The 25,286-nt window shown below is 40.4% G+C and overlaps 1 protein-coding gene across 3 annotated transcripts in view; it reads left to right on the forward strand.

Annotated features, from left to right (window-relative positions):
- The window catches only part of CSRNP3 (cysteine and serine rich nuclear protein 3), a 98,332-nt gene that overhangs the window by 40,130 nt on the left and 32,916 nt on the right, over positions 1–25,286 (forward strand). Inside the window, exon 1 of one of the 3 annotated variants that reach the window (XM_075829393.1) lies at positions 3,927–3,992. The exons of 1 other annotated variant lie outside the window; for it this stretch is intronic. The gene's annotated coding sequence lies outside the window, so the exon portion shown is untranslated. Of the gene's footprint in view, positions 1–3,926; positions 3,993–19,247; positions 19,523–25,286 lie in introns of those variants that run through there. One more of the 3 variants, XM_075829392.1, reaches the window with a different exon arrangement.

Here is a 25,286-nt window from a genome sequence, read left to right on the forward strand (position 1 = left end):
AAAAAGCCTGTGGGGAAAAAAAGCAGTCCAAATCCTGCATAACCCCCTTAATAAACCTATTTTTTAATTTTTTTTTAGCAAGTGGTCAAAACTATACACCACATTTATAGGAAAACTGTCAATAGGCTTGGAGCCACTAAACCACCAACATGCCATTATACAGCTGGAGTTTCGTGTTCCGAAACCTGTCCATGTCAAAAACGGATGTTTCGGGAGTAGTTAGTGAATTAACTTACAATTTACTAAGATGAGGCCGAGAGCAGCATCAGACCCATGTGCATTGTGCACATGAAGCAGCGGACAGGACACTGCACAATGTGTAGTGAGATGTACTGTCCTCGACTTCATGTGCGCAAGGAGTATACATACACCTGATGCCACCGGACTCCTCCCAGTAACTTGTCATTTAGGCCTCATGCACACGACCGTGTTTTTGCGGCCGCAATTCCCCCAAAATCCACGGGAGAATTGCGGCCCCATTCTTTTCTATGGGGCCGTGCACACGACCATAGTTTTTGCGGTCCGTGCACGGCCCGGGAGCCCGGACCGCAGAAAGAACGGGCATGTCTTATTACGGCCCGGTTCTGCGGTCCGGGCTCATTGAAAACAATGGCCGCGGCCATGTGCATGTGCGGGCGGCCTGCGGCTGACTGTCCGCTGACAGTCCGCAGCCGGCCGACCCGAAAAATCACGGCCGTGCACACGGCTACGGTCGTGTGCATGAGGCCTTACTAACTATTCCCAAAATGTCTGATTTTGACATGGGCAGATTTGAAACACTAATCCCCAGCCGCATTATTCTCCTATATGTTTTCACATCGCTTATTTTCTTGGTTTTTGTACACAGTCAGGGCTTATTCAGACGAACGTATAATACGTCCGTGCTACGTGCGTGGAATTCCCGCGCGTCGCACAGACCTATGTTACTGAATGGGGCCGTTCAGACTGTCAGTGAATTTCACGCAGCGTATGAGCTCTGCGTAAAACTCACGACATGTCCTATATGTGGCCGTGTTTCGCGCTGCACGCACCCATTGAAGTCAATGGGTGCGTGCAAATCACGCTCGGCACACGGAAGCACTTCCGGGTGCCGCGCGTGATTCGTGCAACAGTAGTAAAATGAATGAATGAAAACAGAAAAGCACCACGTGCTTTTCTGTTTACAAACATAAACACAGAGTGTCATCTTGATGCCGGCTGAGTGAAAATCACGCAGCCGCGCACCATATGCTGATGACACACTGACCTTTTGCGCGCGCAAAACGCACACGCTCGTGTGAGTCCGGCCTTATTTTTTACTTATCTATGTTTGTATAAGCAGCATTACAGTTAGGGTATGTTCACACGGCTTATTTTCGGACGTAATTCGGGCGTTTTCCGCCTCGATTTACGTCCGAAAATGCGGCTCGATAGCGTCGGCAAACATCTGCCCATTGAAAGCAATGGGTTTTACGTTGGTCTGTTCCCATGAGGCGTAAATTTACGCGTCGCTGTCAAAAGACGGCGCGTAAATAGACGCCCGCGTCAAAGAAGTGTCTGTCACTTCTTCAGACGTCAATGGAGATGTTTTCCATTGACTCCATGGAAAAACAGCTCCATTTACTTCCGTAATTGACACAGCGAAAAAGCGCCTCAACATGCCATGACGGCTGAAATTACAGAGCTGTTTTCTCCTGAAAACAGCCCCGTAATTTCAGCCGTTACGGACGCTGCCGTGTGAACATACTCTTAACATGAATCTGAGTGCCTCCAGTCTAGATCTTAATGTTTACCTCCAGGCTAGAATATTTGTAACCAGACGCCGGCAATAGAATGTCGACAATCAGTTAAAAATTGCACGAGATATATGCCCAAATAGGCAATCCCTAAATAAAAAGAATGAAAACAAGATACGAGCATGAAATATAGGATACAAAAGATTGGTATAAATATATTCTGTACACTGTAGTAATAGAAATCAGTTTTTATTATAAATGGGTTTGTAGCTTTTACTGGTTGTGTCTTTCTCTTCATTTTTATGAGCTGTAGACCTTTGTGTCGTACAGCACAGAAGAACAACCCAACAGAGGCCTTTGTTTAGTCTCCTGAGTCTTTCTAGGGCCTTGTAATTGGAATCTACACAAGAGATTGTTTTCTGTCCCCTTATTTTCCACAGTCTTTGCTTGGGGGTGAAGGTCATCTGAAGGTGGATTACTGAGACTTTCGAGAGCAAGTAAAGAAATAATTTGAGGGAGAAATAAGTCCTGTTTTTAGGAGCATTTGATCTTCCGTTTGTTTACTGCATATGACCAACTTCATATTTTGCTGTAGAAAATTGTACCTTTAAAAAATCAGTTCTTTTCTAAGTCCTTCATTTCTAAGGACTGATGTTCTGTCTCTGACTGATAATCACGGTCCACGTAACAGAGGGGCATTGATCACTTCAGTTCTCTAGAATCATTCAAAGTCGCCTAGATAGATTTTCAAAAATGTCAAAGAGTCTGTGCAACGACCTTATTCTAATGGAAAATTGAAGAATCCACCCTCTGGTGGTCGTACTGATCATTAGAGTTTGGCTACACAGCATCTAAATGTGGGGCATGAATTGCAGGAAAATTGAGGTTGGAAATTTTAAGAAAGCCAAAAGTTTACTTGTGACTGTCTCCCCCATAGGAAATAAATGAAGCCGCACTACAACTATTGTCTTCTAATTTTAGTTGCCGTGTAGCGCGTTGATGGGATGTCTTCATATATAATAGACCACTAGCTTAGAATTACTAAAGTCACAACACTTGCAGTCTGTAAGAATACGTACAGATGTAGCCGTCTTTATCTTGACTTTTAGCACATTAAATACACAGTGGCTAGATCCTTTATCTTGAGTGTTTCAATGACTTTTCAATGACTTTTGTTGTGTGATATCACGCTGCAGCAAGTTATCAGAGTCAAGATAAAGATGGCTACATCCGTATGTGCAACTTTTTGAGATATTCATGGAAACCGTAGCCCGACATATATCAATAAGAAAGTTGTGACAGCAAGAATTACACTGAAAACTGTGCTGTTCTTGTAATAAAAAACAGTAGAAAACTTGAATAAAATTGTTTAAACAGAGTCAAAGAATTTCTGGCTATGTAATTATGAGCCAGTAAGATGAGGATGAAAAGAGCCATAGGGCTTAGCCAGGTAGGCAGGGTTGCCAAACACTGTTTTTATTTTTTCTGAACATCGCCAAAAATCATGGCAACATTTTTATGTAAACACAAGAAAAACAACCACTTTTCTAAATGCAGAACCACTGGCAAACAGCTAATAGTCACAATCCCAGCAAGTGAATCCCCTGGCAATCAGCCGATCTCGCCAGCGGAAGCTGCCCCACATTTACCCTGCAGCGGCCACTAAAGGGGAAAAGTAGTATTACACAGCACTCATTAAAATGAATTGCTGGCCATGTAATACATGGACGTGCCTAGTCCTCCAGCTTTTGTAATGGTTCTCCGCTCGGTCCAAAATGGGTAACCTCCTCTATGACATTATTATGCCCTAATAGGACATATGGAAAAGGGTTATCCTGATCAAAAATGTGATTACTGAAATGGTTCATCTGTGGCTGTAAATCACTAGGCATCGCAAAAATTGCTCTTTGGTTCCTATGACATGATGAAAAATGGAATACAGGAAGAATGTCTAGGTCTGTGTGTATATGTATGTATATATATATATATATGATTTGCATTTTACTAGTTAGAACAAAGCTGCTATTGAATTTTACATGAACCCAGACTGAATCCACCTACGATGATTTTTCAGCCAATATCCATATTAGTTTAAATTTTACAGCCTTAAGCCATCCAGTTCACATTGCAGATTGTACATGCAGTAACAATTGTGTGTGTCAGTAAATCCTGTCTACCTCTCTAGGCCTGAGCTCAGAATGAACAGAAATGGGGAAATTTAAAGAACTAATGAGACAGGTGCAGCATGAGGCTCCTCGACTGATTCAGCAGCTGCAGGTACAAATTCTTCCTGCTGCCGGCGACAAGGTTCAACCTGTCACAAAAAGTGTTTGATAATGTCTTCTAAGACGTATGGAGGATATGAGTGATGGTGGATCATGTCTAATACATTTGATGCTATTGGCAGCCAAGGGAGGGCTATAATCATAGTGTACTGTGCGGGCAACGGTGCAGTATTTGGATACGATTTTAAATGCGGTTAGGCTAGGTTCACATCACGTTTACACATCATGTTAAAACGTCCTGTTTGGCTGTGTTTACATCTGCGGTTGAGCCTCCGTTACAGATGCCATTATATTTACTGGACAAAAAATCGCAGTATTCTCTCTGTCAAATGACAGAAATGTGACAGAACCCATTAAAGTCAACGGGTTCCATTGGTGTCCGTCATTTGACGAATCCAGCACTTCCATTATTTTCGTTATTCTGTTCCTATGATGGTGGAACAGAATAACAGAAATACGAGTACAGATGTGAACATAGGCTTCCATGTTAAAAAAAAACGATGTCAAATAAGATGGTGCAACAGATGCCTATATCGTCGGATCCTGTTGCATTAGACTTGCATTGTACAGAAAAATAGATGCGTCGTAACCCAGTTTGCTTAACAGGACAGAATGATGGAAACTTGTATAAGGGAGATAAACTGAGACTTTTATTCATGACAGAAGCCCCATTGAAAACCTATGGATCCGTTAAAGGATCTGTTTCAAAAGCGGGGGGACGGGACACAAACTAATGTTTAAATTGATGCTCAAACGTGATGTGAAAGGCCCCTTTAAAACGCAGCTCTACCTGCAATAGATAATTCCCTATTTGTATATTCGTTAATATTTGTTTTAATCATACAGCTATATTAATGGTTCATCCAAAATTCATTAGATCCTCTGGCCCTCATGTCTCAAACTGCCTAAAAACTGTAAAATACCGGAAACAAAACTCCCTCCATAGTGTAGTATATTAATGAAATATGGCTGGATTAATACAGTGCAAGCAGATTCATCTGTTCATAGATCAGGGGTCCAAATGGCATCTGCTGCCCCACCACCGGGTGCTTACTAGGTCCCTATATCGAGGGCTTCTATGACAGAAATAAAACATCTGTATTTGTCTGCCTGCTGCGGAAATATTCTGGTTACTTATTAGCTGCAATAAGAAATTTGAATCAAAGACCAAGCGCATCTCTTCATGGGACGAACATCTGATAAAGAGACTTGTGCGGTTTCTAAAAATGTTACGTTTTCGAATAAAAATCATCAATATTACTATCAGAGGATGAGTCAGTGCTCAGACAATGTTTGTTCTACTAGTAATTATTGTAGCAAGCTGCGTCCTTGAGTCTTGTAAATTAGAGACGATTCTTTGTTCTGCTTTTTCGTAAAGAGCAATGGACGATGGATTGGAGAAATGATGCTCAAAATGACATCAGTGTGCAGGAGTATTACAAACATCTATAACATGAGCACATTTTATCTCATATCTATCTATCTATCTATCTATCTATCTATCTATCTATCTATCTATCTATCTATCTATCTATCTATCTATCTATCTATCTATCTGTCTGTCTGTCTGTCTGTCTATCTATCTATCTAATATCTATCTATCTATCTAGATATGAATGTATACACACACATATATATATATATAATGTTATGTTCACATTTCTATATTACCTATACAGATATTATTTTATGTCCACTTTGACCATGTATGCAGGCTAATGGCGCAACTTACTGACATGACTGATAATAATTGTCTCACCAGAGGCCAATTTTTTCTCTCACAGGAGAGAGTGATTTTAAAATGTCATGTCTTGGGAGGCAGAGCATTGCAGAAGTAATGACCATAAAAGCTGTACCTCTCCTGGTAAGGGGATTTCTGCAATCATTATATAAATCCACCCCCTCCCTTTCTGAAATAAATGGTTTATTTTGTATACTGACAATGGATCCAATTTTAAAGAACTGCAAATCTAACATGTATTTCACAGCAGTATATTCCATTAGTCATATAACTCACAGAACCATAGGAATGCTACTAAAAGATATTTAAATGAAGATGAAATGACAGATTACATATCGTACATTTAATATATGAAAATTACGATTGAGATAGCATCTACAAAGCATCATTAATCCCGAATCCTCCCCAAAGTCTGCGTTGACCTTAGGAACAACTTCCCTTCATAGCTGGGAGTGTTCACAGAGTTGGAGTATATTTGGCAAGCTATTTGCTAGCCCTCTGATCAGTACTTTGGGCAGCCATTGAGTTTGAGAAATGGCGCCCCCCAATTCAACTTTAGTAGAGAATTTACACATTTAATAAACGTAAGAGCACTTGTCCCGGTGGCAAATCTGTGTCCTCAAGAAAGCAAGCATGCGGATGGAAACGTGATTGGTAGGGTCACAGCTCTAAAGGGGTGCAGAGGAAGCAGTTGCATCCGGGACCTAGTGTTTGAGGGTGCCGAAAGGTCGCTCTGACACATAAAATCATAAATGAAACACTAGGGGGGCTTGATACAAATTTTGCATTGGAGCTCAGGAGCTTCAAGTAGCACCCCACTTACATACCTTCTAGTTCATGCTGTATGTAAACAAATTTTAATGACACTGGACAAGTAGGGGGTGACAAAGGTCTTTTTTTTATGGCATGTATAACATACCCATTTTCCCCTCATAATTCCCTTTATGAACGGTCTTCTGCATTTTCTAATACTTGATAAGACTTCTCTCCCACACATATTTTATAAGAAATGAATCAGCTCTTCATTTCTACTCATCTCCGGGATGATTGAGAGAGATTCTTACAAGGACAGCAGTCTGCTTAATGAATGAGCTACATACATTAATGTATGAGAGGAGCGTGCCTGCCTTCAATATACTGTACTATGTTCAATTAATCCAAGAAAAAGAGAGAACTTCTAGAAGGAAAAATACTCAGGTCAGAGAAAGGCCTCATGCAGACAAGATTTTTTTTTCTAGGCGTTCAATGCTTGTTTGATACGTGACTGGAATGCAGAATAAAGCTAGCTCGAAAATGAATGCTGCTCAATTGGGATAAAGAAAGCATATTGATAATGTACATTGAACCTGAAGCACATGTTCGGTGAGCCTACACTTGTACATTAAGAAATTGCATAAACAGTATTTCCTTAAAGGGGGTTTCCTGGATTTTACCTCGATGGTCTATCCTTGGGATTGCATAGGTTTTGACTCACAGATTTATACAGGATCCGTGAGAAAAAAGTAATGATCCCGTACTTTGCAATGCATGCCATATTATGGAGGCACCATACCGCAGCACACTGAGTAACTACCGTCTGTAATAAGGACCTATATGGACTACATGTATCAGTGTACTTGGTCTGTCCACACAATGCTGGGTGCTTGAACCCTAAAGGTGGCCATACACATTAGATTAATGTCGGCCGAACCTGACAATTTTGGACCAAGTGTTCAGGCAGCACTCTTGTGTAATCTTATGTTGTTTTCCAGGTGCCAAGACTTAGCAGTAAACCTCCTTACCACCTAGACAATCCAGCAAATTAACAAATAGGTCGGCATCCAGTTTGCTGTTGCAATTAAATTAATTTTATTATTATCCATGTCAATAGTATCACCACTGTGAAAATTGTAGCACCTGACAATTTTGGCAGAATTTGCCAACCTTCTAATTTGGCCTCCCAACTCTTCACCCATGACATATGTCGGGGAAGAGAAGGATCGGGCAGTTGGGTTTTAAGATGCCCGATAGTTTTGTTCTCAGGGGAGATGGGTCGCCACCAGATGTGTCTGGCAGCAGTTTACTCCCCTCTCCCCATTTAGAATACATGCATGAGCCAAGCATGCATGTGGGTGGGGGAATAGGGAGGAATAGATATTAGCTCAACGGCTATACACAGTACTTTATTATTTATTTATTATTATTACACATTTACTTCCATGCCCAACACACCACTCCCCTCAAGGTTAGTGGGAGTGGCTATCATTATTGAAACACACCTGGGCACTTCCCATCAACAGCATTCTCTGACCTGGTTGCGTCCTGTTTGGAACGGGTATTTTACCCACCACCTAATCTGTGAGTATGGCCTTTTCTGTGGTTTTAATTACATTCTATGTCCCATTTTTTTGTGTATCTTAAATTAACAAATAGGTCGGCATCCAGTTTGCTGTTGCAATTAAATTAATTTTATTATTATCCATGTCAATAGTATCACCACTGTGAAAATTGTAGCACCTGACAATTTTGGCAGAATTTGCCAACCTTCTAATTTGGCCTCCCAACTCTTCACCCATGACATATGTCGGGGAAGAGAAGGATCGGGCAGTTGGGTTTTAAGATGCCCGATAGTTTTGTTCTCAGGGGAGATGGGTCGCCACCAGATGTGTCTGGCAGCAGTTTACTCCCCTCTCCCCATTTAGAATACATGCATGAGCCAAGCATGCATGTGGGTGGGGGAATAGGGAGGAATAGATATTAGCTCAACGGCTATGTAGTGTATATGGCCAGAGCAGCAGTAGTCTGATAATATAGCAGCTTCAGAGGCACGGAAATCCAATTCTCTACTGTTGCATGTGAATCAGTTAACAGAGTACAATTTATGGCAATCTGTATTCTTATTATTGTGTAAGGGACACAGGCTGTCATAAAACAGCCCGTGTCTATTGACTAAAGCTCTGGGAAATGTGATTACCCACTTACATTAGATTTGACAAATGTTATACAATAGTATAACTGGTGGTATTCATTCTAGACATACAGCACTATTTTTTCCTTTACCTTCTGCAGGTGTGGGATATGCAAATATTGTGCAGTATAACCACTCCTTTATAACTACTGTTCAATCGGGAAATATCCGCTTGACAATTCTATTTACTTCCAGGTCTCTAGCAGTAGAAGACCCTATTAAAAAAACTCTAACACATTTCATCACTGATAATATCTTCAGTGCTGTGCTGCATAGACGAGGTGCTCCTGACTGTAGGCGCTCAGAGTTAGGAAGGTGTTAACATGTAATTGACTTGGGAAGAATTAGATGGCCTTGCCCCAACAATGTATGTTGTCTCCTCTACCTATAAAAAAACAAAAATATCACAGCACTGGATAAGTTTAAAAAAAAGAGTGCATGCCTCAATAGGACTTGGCCCAAAGTCCCTTGGTTTAAATAAAAAAAGAGAAGCAAGGCAGCACTTCCAAACAAGTGGGAGCTTTATTCACCCAAAGTGACGTTTCAGTCCAACAGGACCTTTCTCAAGCATGACAAGGGTCCTGATGAAGTAAATAAGGGAGGAATCCTCCAGCTCACTGATCCTATGTCCAAGCTCGAACAGTGCACGCATCCTCGTGGCGGCGCACAATGAAGATCAAAGCAGAAAAAGGGAAACTTGATCCAGCGCTGGGTTTAAAAGGAAGTAATATTCCAACTTTATTCCAAATATATAAAAAAGTCCATATAATCACTTGTTCTTACTCATGGCATGTTGCATAATGCAACACGCCATGAGTAAGGACAAGTAATTTGTCTGAAACGCGTAGGCCCGCTATCTGATGCCTCCACTCCTTTGTATATGGACTTTTTAATATATTTTGAATAAAGTTAGAATATGACTTCCTTTTAACCCCAGCGCTTGATCAAGTTTCTCCTTTTCTGCAAAGGTCCTGTTGGACTGAAACGTCGCATTGGGTGAATAAAGCTCTCACTAGTTTGGATGTGTTGCCTTGCTTCTCTTTTCTTGTCTCCTCTACCTAGGCTGTGGCCTCATTGGTGATCAGTTTTAAAGTCGCTTGCTCAGCCTTCCCTATTTTTGTAGTTTTATTTGGTAATACAGTGTAGTTCGGGCTGCCGGGTGACAACCTGCCACCATTATACCGGTTATGGCCTTAAGATGATGGTGTTGGAAGGTGCTATGTACCATTTATGTGCAGTTATACAGTTTCAACTGATCACTCATCACAAGTCAGCAGATATATTGTTGACCCATTATTTTGGCAGCATTGGGCTATTCAGCAACATGTTTTATTGCTGGGGTGCTCATCCTAGTATTTTGTCATATACCATTTAGTTGAAGCCACATTGCATTACATGAGTTTGATGCACTTTGATTATGGACCATGAAGGGATCCAAGGTATAATGTCTTCTGATCCTGTAGTGCTGCACATGTCAGTATGGCCCTAGCCCAATGTAAATTAATTCAATCCATTAAAGATTTCACGTGTATTTATTGTAATGGAAGTTTCAGAATAACTTATAATACAATGGTTACCTGTTAATAGAGGAAGAAGCCCTTTTGTATATTACAGCAACGTTGACATCAAGTTAATATACCACCTATAAAATGGGGTCTCATGTATTATAGCCAGGCCTAACCAAAAATCTTCACAGTGCAACCAAAATGGCATAAAGGGTCCATCATAAATTTATAGGTTTATTCTCATGTACATTGAGTTAACTCACAAAATGATGCCCTATAAAATATATAGCTTAATAATTGTGAGCAAGCAGGGTTCTGATGGCCGCCATAGCCAACATCACTGTTGCATACATGACCCCTCCTGTTTGTAGAAGATGTTGTTTCTTGCATTGGTACGTCTTATTTATAATTTACTACCATTAATATTTAATGTGCACAGCGGTGATGAATTAAAACTACCTCAGCCTTGGTTGGTCTAACACCATGAGCCCAAATTCCACCTTTCATGCCTCATCAACCACTGGGGCAATATTTATTAATAACCGATCTGGATTACATAGGTTTATACACAGGGAGGCCTGTATTTGAATAGTGTTCTTCCCCAATCTCTTGTCATGGTTGTAAAGGCATGTGTAGAATAATGTGCAAATACTAAGGGAAATAAGGCCTAAGGATATATTCAGACAATGCGATTGCAGTGGTTCTGCAGCTAGAACAGACGCTCATTAACCCCTTAAGGACGCAGCCTAGTTTTGGCCTTAAGGCTCAGAGCCCATTTTTCAAATCTGACATATTTCACTTTATGTGGTAATAACGTCGGAATGCTTAAACCTACCCAAGCGATTCTGAGATTGTTTTCTCGTGACACATTGGGCTTCATGTTCGTGGTAAAATTTGGTCGATATATTCAGTGTTTATTGGTGAAAAATTGCAAAATGTAGAGAAAATTTTGAAAAAATTGCATTTTTCAGAATTTAAATGCATTTGCTTGTAAAACAGACGGTTATACCACCCAAAATAGTTACTAGTTCACATTTCCCATATGTCTACTTTAGATCGGCATCGTTTTTTGAACATTCTTTTATTTTTCTTGGACGTTACAAGGCTTAGAACATAAACAGCAATTTCTCATATTTTTAAGAAAATTTCAAAAGCCTTTTTTTTAAGGTACCTCTTGAGTTCTGAAGTGGCTTTGTGGGGCCTATGTATTAGAAACCCTGATAAAACACCCCATTTTAAAAACTAGACCCCTCAAAGTATTCAAAACAGCAGTTAGAAAGTTTTTTAACCCTTCAGGCATTTCACAGGAATTAAAGCAAAGTGGAGGTGAAATTTGCAAATTTCATTTTTCTTGCTGAATTTCAATTTTATTCATTTTTTTTTCTGTAACACAGAAGGTTTTACCAGAGAAACACTACTAAATATGTATTGTCCAGATTCTGCAGTTTTTAGAAATGTCCGACATGTGGCTCTACTGCGCTCGTGGACTAAAACACAAGCCCTAGAAGCAAAGAAGCACCTAGTGCATTTTGAGTCCTCTTTTTTTATTAGAATATATTTTAGGCAGCATGCCAGGTTTGAAGAGGTGTTGAGGTGTCAAAACAGTAGGAATCCCCCAATAGTGACCCCATTTTGGAAACTACACCCCTCAAGGAATTCATTTAGGGTTGTTGTTACCATTTTGACCGCACAGTTTTTTCACAGCACGTATTTGAATTGGGCTCTGAAATTAAAAAAATGACATTTTTTCCAATAAAATGTCATTTGTGATCAAAATTTCTTATTTTCACAGGGAACAAAACACCCCATTTTGTTGCCCAATTTGTCGTTAGTGTGGCAATACCCCATTTGTGGTGATAAACTGCCGTTTGGGCCCATGGGAGGGCTCAGAAGGAAAGGAGCGCTATATGTTTGTTGGAGTCCAGATTTTGTTGGATTGGTTTTCGGGTGCCATGTCGCATTTGCAGAGCCTCAGAGGTATCAAAGCAATGGAAACCCACCAAAAGTGACCCCATTTTGGAAACTACACCCCTCAAGGAATTCATTTATGGTTGTTGTTAGCATTTTGACCACACAGTTTTTTCACAGCACCTATTTCAATTGGGCTGTGACATTAAAAAAATGAAATTTTTTCCAATAAGATGTAATTTTTTACCAAAATTTCTTATTTTCACAGGGAACAAAATACTCAATTTTGTTGCCCAATTTCTCCTGAGTGCATCAATACCCCATTTGTGGCAATAAACTGCCGTTTGGGCCCATGGGAGGCCTCAGAAGGGAAGGAGCGCTGTGTGTTCTTTGGAGTACAGATTTTGCTGGTTTGGTTTTCGGGTGCCATGTCGCATTTGCAGAGCCCCAGAGGTATCAAAGCAATGGAAACCCACCAGAAGTGACCCCATTTTGGAAACTACACCCCTCAAGGAATTCATTTATGTGTAATGTGACCATTTAGACTCCATAGTTTCTTCACAGAACTTATTTGAATTGGGCTGGGAATTAAAAAAGTATATATTTTTTCCAATAATATGTCATTTTAGCTCGAAAATTCTTATTTTCACAAGAAATAAAATACTCCATTTTGTTGCCCAATTTGTCCTGAGTGCGGCAATACCCCATTTGTGGTGATAAACTGCCGTTTGGGCCCATGGGAGGGCTCAGAAGGAAAGGAGCGCTGTGTGTTTGTTGGAGTACAGATTTTGCTGGATTGGTTTTCGGGTGCCATGTCGCATTTGCAGAGCCCCAGAGGTGTCAAAGCAATAGAAACCCACCACAAATGACCCCATTTTGGAAACTACACCCCTCAAGGAATTCATTTATGGGTGTTGTGACCATTTTGACCCCATAGTTTTTTCACAGAACTTATTTGAATTGGGCTGGGAATGAAAACAAAATTATTTTTTTCAAATAATATGTAGTTTTGGCTGAAAATTTCTTATTTTCACAAGAAACAAAATACCCCATTCTGTTGCGCAATTTGTTCTGAGTGCCGCAATACCCCATTTGTTGTGATAAACTGCCGTTTGGGCCCATGGGAGGGCTCAGAAGGAAAGGACCACCATTTGGCCTACTGGGGATTTTCTAGTTCGAAGTCATGTATGCAGAAGCCCCTGAGGTACCAGTACAGTTGAAACCCGCAAGAAGTGACCCCGTTTTAAAAACTACACCGTTAAGGCATTCATCTAGAGGTGTAGTGAGCATTTTAACCGGAGACCTACACCCCATAAACTGTAATGTGGGTTCTCCCGGGTATGGCAATACCCTACATGTGGCTGTTATCAGCTGCCTGGGTACACAGCTCAGAGGGGAAAGACGAGGGGGGATGAGCTGTGTGGAGTGCATCAGGGTAAGTAAAATTGGGGTAAATTATAAACCAAGGGATGGATGATAAATTTTAAAACACTTTCATACAGAGCTCTGGTTATTCGGGACACGTGTCACATTGATATATTGTGTCATCCATTATCGCCCTCTTATAGCAGACTTTGCACCTCTTTTGACTTTTTCCCTTCTTGCCAGTTTGGGGAACTTCTCCTGGAAAGTGTTGCCCTGGTACGATGCGTGTGGGCCCGCTTCCAGAAGTACTGGGTGCCCCCCCTTCTTGGTCCCTAAAGATTAGGTTCTTGATAATCACCTCTTGAAATTCCAGGAAAGTTCCCGTCTGGCCTGCACATCGACGTAGCATGTACGCATTGTACAATGCCCTCTGTATGATGTGCCCGGCCAGCTTCTTATACCACACCGCATGGCGCTGTAGGGCTTCAGGGCTTGATCTTACAAGTCCATCCCTCCCATGTACCTATTGTAGTCCAGGATGCAGTCTGGTTTGGGGGTGGCCTTTCCTTCATATAGCCTAAATCTGTAGGTATACCCTGATGCACTCTCACAGCTTATACATCTTCACGCCATACCTTGCCCTCTTACCCGGCAGGTACTGGCGGAATTGAACCCTCCCTTTAAAATGTACCAGAGACTCATCAATAGAAATACACTTCTTGGGGGTGTATGCTTGGGAAAACCGGGCACTGGAACGGTCTAATAGGGGTCTCCGTTTATACAAACGGTCAAAACTGGGTCATCTCAGGGTGGGCACGGCTTATTATCAGTATAATGTAAGAAGCGAAGTATTGCCTCATTTATTTATTTTTTTAGGTTCCAGTTCAGTTCTGAAGTTGCTTTGAGGGGCCCATATATTAGAAACCCCTATCAAACACCCCATTTTAGAAACTAGACCCCTCAAAGTATTCACAACAGCATTTAGAAAGTTTATGAACCCTTTAGGTGTTTCACAAAAATTTAGAGCAAAGTAGAGGTGAAATTTACATTTTTTTTTTGTCAGAAAATCCTCTTTATACCATTTTTTTTATAACACAAAAGGATTTATCAGAGAAACGCAACTTAATACGTATTGCCCGGATTCTGCAGTTTAGAGAAATATCCCACACGTGGCCCTCGGGCGGTAATGGACTGAAGCGCCGGCCTCCGAAGCAAAGGAGCACCTAGTGGATTTTGAAGCCTCTTTTTTATTAGGCACCATGTCCGGTTTGAAGAGGTCTTGTGGTGCCAAAACATTGGGAACCCCCCAAAAGTGACCCCAATTTGGAAACTAGACCCCTTGAGGAATCCATTGTAGTTTTCTTGGGGTGCATGCGGCTTTTTGATCAGTTTTTATTCTATTTTTAGGTGGCGTGGTGACTAAAAAACAGCAATTGTACGATTGTTTTTTTTTTCGTTTTTTTTTACAGCGTTCACCGTGCGCTATAAATGACATATTCACTTTATTCTGCGGGGCGATACGATTACGGCGATACCAGATGTTTATAGTTTTTTTTTATGTCTTATGGCGTTTGCACAATAAAATACGTTTTGTAAACAATCATTTACTTTTTGTGTTACCTTATTCTAAGAGCCATAACGTTTTTATTTTTCAATCAATAAAGCCGTGCGAGGACTTATTTTTTGCGTAACGAACTGTAGTTTCGATCAGTACCATTTTTAGGTACATGCGACTTTTTGATCTCTTTTTATTCCATTTTTTGGGAGGTGAAGTGACCAAACAATTGTTATTGTGGTACGGTTTATTATTATTTTATTTACGGCGTTCACCGTGCGGGATAAATAATGAAATAATTTTGTAGTTCAGGCCGTTACGGACACGGCAATACCAATTATGTATAGTTTATTTGTTTTTTATATATTTTTATTAATAATAAAGGACTGATAAGGGAAAAAGGGGGATTTTTACTTTTATTACTTTTAAATCTTTTATTTTCTTATTTTTACACATCTTTTTTTTACTTTTTTTTTACTTTATTACTTTGTCCCACTAGGGGACATGAGGGCAGGAGGCCCTGATCGCTATTCTAATACACTGCACTACATGCGTAGTGCAGTGTATTAGAACTGTCAGCTACTCACTGACAGCAAGCATAGTGGGTCCTGACGTTGTCAGGACCCACTAGGCTTCCGTCTATGGCATAGCCGGACGCCATTGTTTGGTGTCCGGTTGCCATAGTCACCATCGCCGGCCGCTATCGCGTAGCAGGCCGGCGATGGCAGCTTAACCCCTAAAAAGCCGCGATCTCTATAGAACGCGGCTTTTAAGGGGTTAATCAGCGGGGACACAGCGATCGGTCCCCGCTGTAGGAGCTGTGACAGCTGCTGTACGAGATAGCAGCTGTCACAGCTCCTGTATGTGTCGGGAGGACGGCCGAAACAGCCGTTACTCCCGAGACGTACTATTACGGCATGGAGCGCGAACGATACAGCTGCCATGACGTAATAGTACGTCAAAGAGCGGGAAGGGGTTAAAACCACGAAACCGGCAACTGGTGGTAAAACTGTACATGGTTTTTGCTTGGTTTACGCCTGAAAAAACGGCTCCATTATGCCTACAAACATCTGCCCATTGCTTTCAATGGGTTTTACGATGTTCTGTTCCCATGAGGTGTAATTTTACGCGTCGCTGTCAAAAGACGGCGCGTCAAAAGACGGCGCGTAAAAAGACGCCGGCGTCAAAGAAGTGCATGTCACTTCTTGGGACGTTTTTGGAGCTGTTTTTCATTGACTCCATTGAAAAACAGCTCCAATAACGTCCATAATAAACGCAGCGAAAAACGCGAGTAGTTACAAAACTTCTGAAAATCAGGAGCTGTTTTCAGGCGAAAACAGCTCTGTATTTTCAGACGTTTTTTGCTAAGCGTGTGAACATACCCTTTCGCTGTAGATTTTCCTCAGGAAAATCCAAACTATAAATCCGTATGTAATACACAACTTGTGCATGTTGCCTAAGGGAACCCGCACACAGAGCTATTTTGTTAATAATTTTCTGCAGTGTATCCGCAAAATCCACAGGTGTTATGTGTGTATTTTCACACACACGCACACAAACACACCAATTTTTTGGGGAAAAATGGCCAGGAGTGGATTCTAAAGGAATGGTAAACATAAAGGACTAAGGGCTTATTTACACGAACGTGATATACGTCCGTACAACGTGCGGACCTATGTTAGTCAATGGGGCCGTGCAGACAGGTGCGTGAGTTTTACGCAGTGTGAGTCCGCTGCAAAAAACTCACGACATGTCCTATATTTGTGCGCTGTTCGCGCATCACGCACCCATTGAAGTCAACGGGTGCGTGAAAATCACGCGCACCACACGGAAGCACTTCCGTGGGACGAGCGTGATTCGCGCAACAGCACTGAAAAGGATGAATGAAAACAGAAAAGCACCACGTGCTTTTCTGTTTACAAACATCCAAACGGAGTGTCATAATGATGGCGGTTGCACGAAAAGCACGCAGCCGCGCACCATTTGGTGATGACACACGGAGCTGCTAAGTGCCTTTTGCGCACGCAAAACGCCACGTTTTTTGCGTGCGCAAAACGCACACGCTCATGTAAATACGGCCTTAGAGTGTATTTACATGAGACGTGTTTGGCTGCGCAGTGAAAAACGCATAATTTGTGTTGCAATTTTCGGCTGTGCGTTTTTTTCTATATGACGTATTTTATAAATGCATTATTAGGGTATGTGCACACTTGGCAGATTAGCTATGGATTTTACGCAATGGATTTAAGATTTCAACAAATCTCATCCACACGCTGCAGAAAAAATACGCAGAAAACAAGAGCGGAAATTGACTTGCTGTGTCGATTCTCAATCTGCAGCATGTCAATTTCCCTTGCGAAAATGCTGCAGAATTTCCGCACAAGAAGTCCGGTCCGAAAGTTCACAATGTTAAACGCTGTGTCTGGACGTACACTTATACTTCTTCTTCTTACTGGATCCATTTCTGGCTTTGGCTCCAAAAACTGCATCAAAATCTGCAGTGGTTCTTTTCCAAAAAATGCTGTGTGTGAAACAACTCTAAAGTTTGTAGTGAAATTTTTACAAAATGCATTAAAAACTACTCATGTAAATACAACCTTATGCCTTATTCAGACAAGCGTATAAATCGGCCGTGAGATGGAGTTTTTTTTAACGAACGTGACACGGCTGCATGTATTTCTATGGGGCTGTTCACACACGTTTTAATAGACCATTTGAAGGACCCATGAAAAAATAGGACATGTCCCATAGACTCAAGTCTATGTGGGAATCGTGAAAACGAGATCCACATGGGTGCGAATCAGACATGAAATACATCAGTTTTTTACAGCTGATTTGACAGAAACTCATTTGAATAAGGCTGTGTTTACATCTGCGTTGCCTTTCCGTTGAGGGGTTCCCCTGACGGAAACCTCCAACGGAAAGTGACGCTGATGTGAACAGGCCCTAAGGCTTTACACAGAGGTGGATACAAAAGGGAGAAGATAAGGTCTTCCTTTTAGACCTTTCCTTCTGTTTGGATCCATTCCTGGATTTGGCTAAAAAATAACTGCATAAAAAAATTCTACAAAAAACTGTGTCAAAAAAATTTGGGAATCCAACCATACAGATTTCAATGTACAAATATTTGATGTATAGTGAGATTTAGAAAACATTTTGATGCAGTTTTTGTAAAAACATTTTTTAGCCAAATACAGGAGTGGAAACAAAATAAAAGGAGCTGCATTAGGCTATGTTCACACAGAGTATTTTGCAGGAGTAATATCTGCCTCAAAATTCCGTTTGGAAGTTTGAGGCAGATTTTCCTCTCCCTGCACGCCGATTTTCGCGGCGTTTTTCGCCCGCGGCCATTGAGCGCCGCGGGCATAAAACACCGCGAAATACGCTTTCTCTGCCTCCCATTGAAGTCAAGAGGCGGAAGCGCCCGAAGATAGGGCATGTTGCTTCTTTTTCCCGCGAGGCAGTTTTACTGCTCGCGGGAAAAAGACGCCGTCGCCTCCCATTGTAATCAATGGGAGGTATTTTCGGGCCGTTTTTGCCGAGTTTTGCGATGCGGTTTCCGCGTCAAAAAACTCGGCAAAATACTCTGTGTGAACATAGCCTTAGGCTTTCCTTTAAACCTTTCCTTCCTTTGGATCCACTTCTGGCTTTGGCTCAAAAAATTTAACCAAAAACTGCATCAAAACTGTGTGTGTGATCCTGACCTAGCAACATTATTGCTTTACTGCAAAGTCATCTTTATGGGAGTAAACCATCTCTTACATTTTTTTACTGTCTATATCTTAGAAAGAAAAACTGTATTCCTTCCTAATACGCAATGTACAGATATGTTTATCTGCAATAAAGAATTCCCTGAAATCAAATTCCTCTATGGGTGATTGATCCCATGTTGTGCTGAACTAATTATCTTCTATGCATATCATACTCCAGCATCTGACAAAATGCCTATAAAAATCATTGATGGCCCGTTTTATATGGCGGTATGCTAATTTACTAGAAATTCCATCAAGAGCCACAGACTACATTTTTTCTTTCTGCGGAAAAACACGTTGTTTGAGGATTTTCCTTGATTTGTAGAGGATTAATGACTTGAAACAGCTTGACTGATCTGCTGGCCCTTCCTCTTGCTAGGATTCAGCTGATAAAAATATCCATAGACTTGAAACCAGTGGAGGCCTGGCTTTTTCAGACAAGACTCCCATGTGATCACGATACAGGCAAGCTCAGTGAGACTGGAGCTGTTCTACAGGCAGTAGGTAATGAGTCTTTGTGCAGACTAGGGGCTCTCAACGGAGAACAATAAAGCATATGCTGCCAGCTATAAAATACTGCGTTGGGAAATTTGATAGAAAAAAAATAATATGCTTCATCCGAGAACAGGAGGCATCTAGTCCTGACCATGCAGCGTTTTATACATCCGTAATCAACAGTCCATGGATTATAATTTGGGTTTATTTACTATATCAACCGCGCATGGATTGGCAAGCAGCAGTTTGAGCAGGTCCGTTATTTCCAGTCTCCGTCAGTTTTCGTAACGTTTTGCAGCATAAATCATGTGATTTTAATTGTTTTGATAATTAAGAGTATTGTGTATGGGAACATGGGTTCTCACATTGTAATTTGCTAATGAATGGCCTATGCTATAAATATGTGCTTGGCCGATTTATAAGAGTGTCATTTAGAAAGCATATGGGTAGCTATAATAATTTTTTATGTAATTTTTTTATTTATTTTTTTTTTATTTGCTTCTTTGGTATATGACATTCCATGATAAAAATAGTGTGTGTGTGGTTTTTTTTTTGTTAGTTTTTTTTTGTGGATATATAGAAATAATTGTAAAAACAAGCCAAAAAATAATTTCCTAAAAATGATGTAGCTGTACAGAAATGTTTAGCATTTGTGTGTGTGATAGATAGATAGAGATATATAATTATTATTTATTTATTTTTTCATTGTGCCAACCATGCCATGGCTATATAATGCCACAAGAATTTAGAAACTGGTCTGCCGAAACACTGTATTTATCCTAGTCTATTAGCGTCTATATAAACACATCCAAAGATTTAATTTTATACATTAGGCTGTCAGCTTTCAATTAAAAAGCCTTTGTTTCGAGGCTCATTTCCATTACAATTGCTGACTACACAAATTGTCAATTTAAATTTGGAAATATAAAAACTATATAAAATAACTGCTATATTTAAAAAAACAAAACAAAAAAGACCCGTTTGTTTTACTGCAGAATCCCATGATTGTTTTTCCTTTCGGCTATTTGGACATGTACAGGCATTATGCAAATGAAAGCACAATACTAGGTTTAACTGCAGAGACTGGGGTAGGCGCTCAGGGATTAAAGGTCATTGTACTGATGAAAAAGCTGAATGGGGAAAAACACTACATGCTATTGCACGGCCCTTCACTAAAAGGGAGCGTGCATGCTTAATTAAAGCAGCATAGATTTGATCTGGAAGATCTTGTGCCATAATTAGCCATCCTTGGTCATGCAACGCAGCACAATATTCTAAATGCAGACTCCTTAGATGAATTGTGACAAATCTGTGTATGCTTGCTTTTTTGCTTTTGTTATTATGAATGTTTTTTTTTTTGTTTTATTGAAGTGTAGTAATATACAATGAGTCTTATTTTTTTTTTAACCGTATGTCAAATTATAAGATGTGTTGTATTGCGTTGAAACAGAAATAAAATCATTATTTTTGTAGGGTGATTAATTGGTTAGTACATCATGTTACGAAAGCTGAATTAAATGTAATGTCCCTTTCATTGATGTTATCCTGTGCGTTTTATCTATTTTAGCCATAAACCTCAACTCATAAGGCTTTATTTTAAATTTTATTTTTACATTGCTTAATCTGGGTATAACGGTGGAAGGACATGTGTATTACAATTTTTGGATAACCTCCTAAAATATAATTTATTTTTTTGCTTATTAACAAAATCTTTATTAGTAGATCAGTAAAAATATATTTAAATAACTTATAACAAAATTGTATTCATTTCCTACACCATTTTAAATTAATATTAGGCTGGAATTCCCAAGAAAGAGAATTGTATATTTGCCTCAAGATGTAAAATTGTTAGTTAGATTGCATTATTATATACATGCGATGTGAATTTGCAAACTTAATGATTCAACTGCAACTCTTCTTATGATATCCATAGCATTTCCTATGAAACTATATATAGCTTTGTGTATAATAAGAATGGAATATTTATGTAAAAATAAAATTTTCTTTTATAGAAACAGGAGATATAAAAAATGTTTATATATAAAACATTTTTTTTTTTTTTATTCCTTTACTATATTCTTAATTTTAATGTATTTATTGCAAGAAATTACCATAGTTCCATTTGTTTTAACTGTCCATTAATCTCTCGGTTGCATCCCTGTGGAATCGTCCGCACGGAATTGTCTTGTTTCCTCCAAAGGATTAAACTCGTACTGCGGTTGAAATCGGATATTGTCAAAAAGCCACAGAATTACCTACAAGGTGCCAAAGACTATAATGAATTACTCCTGAAAGGCTCCCTTGTTAATAAGGCACAGGGGCACTCTCTTCTGTTGTGTTAGTAGAACAGATGGCTAAATTTTTATATAGAAGAGGAACCCAAAAGTGACATTTATTTTCCTCTGCACATGCGTATGCAGCCCGTCCATAGGGTCAGCCTATGTAAATGGAGGTTCCTATAGAGCTTGGCTGAGTGACACACATTTTATGGGCTGTCCATTACAGTTGCAGCACCCCCTATGCTTAAATCTATGAAATTTTAACCCCCATTTTAACAGCTATAACACAGACACCCCAACCTAATGAATTAAATTTTGTCCACAACCCTATGGTGATTTAAGTCCAGAAAAACAGTGCTGGGGGTCCACATGTTGCATCTATAAGCCACCCAGTAGTTTGGTCAGAAAATACTGCAACTTTCAATAAGGCTGGGTTCACACAACCTATTTTCAGACGTAAACGAGGCGTATTATGCCTCGTTTTACGTCTGAAAATAGGGCTACAATACGTCGGCAAACATCTGCCCATTCATTTGAATGGGTTTGCTGACGTACTGTGCAGACGACCTGTCATTTACGCGCCGTCGTTTGACAGCTGTCCAACGACGACGCGTAAAAATACAGCCTCGTCAAAAGAAGTGCAGGGCACTTCTTTCAGATGTAATTTGAGCCGTTCTTCAATGAAGCGCAGCTCAAAATTTACGGCTGTCAGAGAAGCCTCGCAAAATGCGAGGAGGAGCTTTTACGTGTGAAACGAGGCAGCTGTTTTCTCCTGAAAACAGTCTGTCATTTCAGCCGTAAAAGCCAGCTAGCGTGTGCACATACCCTTACTGTGACCACAAATAAGTATTTTAGCCTTCATCCACACCATTTGTTGTAATATATAATAAAAAATGAAGCATGCTTTTGGCCCCATACAAGTTTGAGTAACCAATGTGTGTGTTTGTATTTTTTTTCGCTGAAAAGTTTCTTGTTTTTTAACTTCAAAGCCTTATTCACGCGAGCACGTCCGATGCGTCTGCCAAAAAAGGGCAGTTTTTCATACATGTGACTGTCCTTAATGCGTCGTTGTGGTTTTTGTGTCGTCCGTTTTTCTCATCCGTGTTTCTCCTCTGCAAACATTTCCTGATTATACTTTTTTTTTTTTCTTTAGCAACTGATGAGTAAAAACCAGACAGCACATGGATGTCGTCCATGTGCTGTCTGGTTTTTTTTTACGCAGTCAATGGGCGGGTCTGATCCGCAAAAAACGGACCACAATATGACTTGCGGAGAGTTTCACGCAACGCATGCTCTGTGGAAAAAAAAAACGTGTGAGACTTGACCTATTGAATTGTGTTGGTCAGTGTGATGTCACTTATTTAAACAGACCGCACATGGATGTGAAATATGTTTCTGTGAATTAGGGTATGTTCACACGAGGGCGTCCGTAACGGCTGAAATTACGGGGATGTTTCCGCCTGAAAACATCCCCGTAATTTCAGCCGTAACGGCATGTGCAGGCGCTTGAATGCCTCGTCCATTACGGCCGTAATTGGCGCTGCTATTCATTGGAGTCAATGAATAACTGCTCCAATTACGGCCAAAGAAGTGACAGGTCACTTCTTTGACGCGGGCGTCTATTTACGCGCCGTCATTTGACAGCGGTGCGTAAATTACGCCTCGTGTGAACAAACGTCTGCCCATTGCTTTCAATGGGCAGATATTTGTCAGCGCTATTGAGGCGCTATTTTCGGACGTAATTCGGGGCAAAAACGCCCGAATTACGTCCGTAATTAGTGCATGTGAACATACCCGAAGGCCTGAAGGTGCTTCACTTCAATGGAGCTAGCCACAACGCAGTTAAATAACAGTTGTTACTGAAAGTTTGGCTGTATCTTGCCGCAATTTCGTAAAAAAACGGTGGCAAAAAAAGGCAATTTGTGCACTGTCCTTCAATCTCCATTGGATTCTGTATGTATGGAGATATTCTCCCTTAGACGCAAGGCTATACGTACAGCGTGCGATGAAATGTGCCACAATTTAAAAAATAAGTGTGTGTGTGTGTGTGTATGTATTTATTTATTTTAATTTTATTTTTTCCCCCAAGAACCTTCAGATGAAATTGTAGGCACATAGAGCTACAGTATAGTCTCGCTGTACTATACCTCTATGGCAGTCCAATTATGTCTCTTTGCGATATGTCCGTGTGCATGAGCCCTCAGCCCAAATGGTCACCATACTCGTGAGCAGATAAAGGTTTTTGTTTGGTTTAGGCTGTGTTCACAGTTCGCGTTTTTTTTGGGGGTTTTTCTTGCCGCAAACTACCACTTTTCTGTGGTTCGCAGCCAAAAACGTGGCATGTGAACACCGCCTAAGGGCTTATGCAGACCAGCATATAATACGTCCATGTGCTGTCTGTTTTTTAAAAAATAAAAAAAATTAAAAATGGACCGCACACAGACCCATGCAATTCAATGGGGCTGTTCACACGGCCGTTGTTTTAACTGACATGTCCTACTTTCGTCCGTTTTCACGGATCCCTCAAACTCAAGTCTGTGAGGGATCCGTGAAAATGGGTCCCGCACGGGTGCGACTATATGAGAAACAGATGTTTTTCACGTCCAAGTTTACTCATTCATCTGGATAAGCCCTAATTTGAATAGCTTCAGTTAAAAAATAAATAAAAAAAAAACAATACTGCCTGATCTTTTATTTTTTCTTTCTACCACATATGAACCATAATAATGTAGCCTGCATCAAAGGAACTGCCGTGAAACATTAAATATACGGATCACATCTTTGCTTTCTGAAATCCTCACATTGTGTTGCAGGTTTTGGAACCCAATGGGTTCTATTTTTATAAATTTTCAGAATATTCTTCCAGTCATCTGAGTGTTGGCGCTTCAAAGTGCATATAAAGGACTTCAAAGGCATACATGTTTTTGATGTGCTTATGCATTTTTCAGTGCTTAGGGACATATTGCATGTTTTCACATTTTGAGGAACCCACGTTTTGGCTTTTCACTGACCACCTACTGTATTTGAGATTGACACCCTGTTATTTATGGCTTTTTTTTTCAGTGTGGCTACCATTTTCAAAGCATGATTGATAGATATATATGTATATATCAATGTGTATTTTATTTTTTATTTTTTAAAGGGGACGTTATCAAATAGACATCTGACATCTCGAAGGTTGTCATTGATAGGGGTCTGTAACCACCCACCGATTGCTAAAAGGGCACTCCATGTTCTCCTTAGCGCTTCTCTCTATCTCCAGAATCACTTATTTGCTGCAATGGGGCTGCCCTTTTTGTTTTTTCGACATGTCAGAATTTTTTTTTAATTTTTTTTTTACATTTGCATGTGTAAATGCACAAGGATTGTTTTTATTTCCTTTGGCTTATATTCCACCAACATGTTCTGCACAGATTTTTTTCATCACTCGCATCGTTCACTGTCGGTAATGGGGCTCATAATCTAAATTCCCCATCTCCAATACACACTAAGGGTGGATTTACACGAGCGTGTGCGTTTTGCGCACGCAAAAACTGTGGCGTTTTGCGTGCGCAAAAGGCACTTGACAGCTCCGTGTGCCCTGTTCATATGGATGCGCGGCTGCGTGCTTTTCGCGCAGCCACCATCTTTGACACTCCGTTTGGATGTTTGTAAACAGAAAAGGATGTGGTGCTTTTCTGTTTACATTCATTCTTTTACTGCTGTTGCGTGAATAACACGCGTCCCACGGAAGTGCTTC

Source organism: Rhinoderma darwinii, chromosome 6 (assembly GCF_050947455.1).
Source record: "Rhinoderma darwinii isolate aRhiDar2 chromosome 6, aRhiDar2.hap1, whole genome shotgun sequence".
NCBI lineage: Eukaryota > Metazoa > Chordata > Amphibia > Anura > Rhinodermatidae > Rhinoderma > Rhinoderma darwinii.